Below are 2,966 nucleotides of genomic sequence, written 5' to 3'. Positions count from 1 at the left end.
AAAAAAAAAAAAAAAAAAAAGACTGTAACCCTTACCTGTTGCCATTTTTTAATAAACAGATTCATTAAAAACAAAACTTACTTAGCAATTTTTTTGTTTTGTTTTTTTTGTAGGTCCAGAGTCAGATTATCCTGGGCAGTCTTAGTCCTTTAAGTAGCCATTTATTGCCCACCTATATATCACCGGCCACCCTACTGATTGATACGTAAATCCTTTTGAAATGTATGAACAGATCCTTAGCTTCCCCTGACCCAAACCTAAGAATGACATCAGTTGTCATCAGAGACGCACCACAGAGATCTCCTTACTTTACTGTAAACACCTACCTGATGTTTCCACCAGAGGATTTGAAAGATGTCTTGATTTCTGCCTCCAAGGGAGAGACGGTGATCTAAAAAATATTGCTTCGTGGGGCTAAAGAGATGACTCAGCGGTTAAGCTCTTCCAAAGGACCTGGGTTCAATTCCCAGCACCCACATGGCAGCTCACAACTGTCTGTAACTCCAGTTCCGGAGACCTGACACCCTCACACAGATATACATGTGTGCAAAATACCAGTGCACATAAAATAAAAATAAATCAATCATTAAAAAAAGAAAGAGCCGGGCGGTGGTGGCGCACGCCTTTAATCCCAGCACTCGGGAGGCAGAGCCAGGCGGATCTCTGTGAGTTTGAGGCCAGCCTGGGCTACCAAGTGAGTTCCAGGAAAGGCGCAAAGCTACACAGAGAAACCCTGTCTCGAAAAACCTAAATAAATAAATAAATAAATAAATAAATAAATAAATAAATAAATAAAAGAAACCCTGTCAATAATAAAAGAAGAATGCTGCAGAGCCATAACCAATTCACCCTGGGCTACTTTTGCTTTGTTTTAAGGCCGCTCATTTCTGACCAGCTTCTGACCTGACAGACAATCACACAAAGCCTTTAAAATGCATCCTTAGCTGACTACCGGCTTCCACCAAACCCAGCTGGCATCTGAAACCTTTAAGCCAGTTTCCCCCACTTTCCTGCAGCCCTCTAGCCTGTGGTCCCAGGTTTTTGGTAAGTGCCTTGATTTATGACTTTCTTCTAGAATTAATGAACTCTCATATGCTTACTTCTGTCCCGGACCATGCTATTCTGAGCATGCTGAATCTGCTTCCCAGGCACAGGCATTCCTATAGCTCAGAATAAGCCGTTTCTCACTCCTTTTGAGGTGAACACTAGTTTCTTTGCATGAACTTTTTAACAGAGTGTTCACTGAGTACTTACCCCAGTGGCCGGCCAGCAGCAAATACTAAATACACATTTACTGTTATTTTTTAAGATTTATGTCAGTTTACATCTATAAGCATTTTGCCTGCATATATGTATATGCATCCTGTGTGTGCCTGGTGCCATAGAGGTCAAAAGAGGGCATTGGATCCCTTGGATCAGATGATTGTGCGCCATCATGTGGGTGCTGGGAATTGAACCCAGCTCCCCTGCAAGAGCAACAAGTGCTCTTAACTGTTGAACCACCTCTCCAGCCCCCACATTTATTATTTGCCAGTACTCTGACTTTACAGAGAAGTAGCTTGCCTAAAATACACAAAAGGTGGAATAAATAGGACTTTCAACTCAAGAAGTCTTTGCTTGTTTCTTCAAAACAATCGAGAGGGAACTTGAAAGATGAATAACTTTTTTTTTTTTTTTTTTTGGTCTTTTGAGACAGGATTTTTCTGTGTAGCCCTGGCTGTCCTGGAACTCTGTAGACCAGGCTGGCCTCAAACTCACAGAGATTCACCTGTCTCTGCCTCACAAGTGCTGGGATTAAAAGCATGAACCACTACCACCCAGTGATGAATAAATTGATAAGAGCACTGGCTGTTCTTCTGGGGACCCAGGTGCAATTCTGGGAACCCACACGGCTCACAGCTGTCTATAACTCTACGTGGTACAGACATACATGTAGGCAAAACACCCATGCATGTAAAGTCTTAATTAATTAAGTTAAGAGCACTTGCTCTTGCAGAGGACCAGGGTTTGAGTCCCAGCACCCACCTGATGGCTCACACTGTCTGTAACTCAGGAATATCCTTTCCTTCTTTTTTTTTTGTTGTTTTTTGTTTATATAGTCCTGTCTGTCCTGGAATGAGCTCTGTAGACTAGGCTGGGCTTGAACTCAGATCCACCTGTCTCTGCCTCAGAAATGCTAGGAGTAAAGGCGTGCGCCGCCGCCGCCGCCGCCACCTCCTCAGAACAACCTCTTCTACTCCCCATGAGCACTGTACACACCAGGTACAAAGACATACAGGCAAAACATCCACACACATAAAGGAGAGGGCGGAGGGAGAGAGAGGTTTAGGAAATAAGAAATTGCTCTATTAGATGGGAGGGGAGCGTGTTTAATTCCGTCAGAGATTGAATTTAAAGCCGAAGCCCACTCTTCCATTTTTTTCCCCTCACCTTCCAACGCCTGGCCATGTGCAGCGCTGACTGTCCTTGCTGCTAGGGTGAGGTGTAGCAGTTGGTAGAGCTCTGAGAGTGCTTGCCTGGCATGCACAAGCCCCTGGCTTAATACCCCCTATAGCGTCCTTTAAACAAGTGACAAAGGACTGTAATCCCGGCACCCGGAAGATGGAGGCAGAGGGATTTGTAACTCAAAGTCATCCTCTATACATAGTGAATGCGAGGCCAGCCTGGGCTAAGTGAGCCGGTGTGTGTCAAAAAAAAACAAAGAACAACAAACATCCAACCAAACAAAAGACTGGCTGAATGAAAGACCATCGTTCTCGGCCTAAGGAAGCCTACCGACAGTGCAGGTGTCCCACAGGGGCAAACAGCCTAATCTTCCAGATCACACACACGTTGGAGTCACAAACCCATCCCACCCTGCCGCAACTCCCCTGGTGGCCCCAAGGCCCCCGGGGCCGCACCTGCCTTGGAACTACATTTCCCATAATCCCAACCGCCCAAACCCTGCCCTCGAAAGCGGGTGGAGG

The sequence above is a fragment of the Peromyscus californicus genome, unplaced genomic scaffold (assembly GCF_007827085.1).
Source record: "Peromyscus californicus insignis strain IS unplaced genomic scaffold, ASM782708v3 Scaffold_16__1_contigs__length_79575227, whole genome shotgun sequence".
Taxonomy (NCBI): Eukaryota; Metazoa; Chordata; class Mammalia; order Rodentia; family Cricetidae; genus Peromyscus; species Peromyscus californicus.
Note: the sequence above shows the minus strand (reverse complement) of the source record.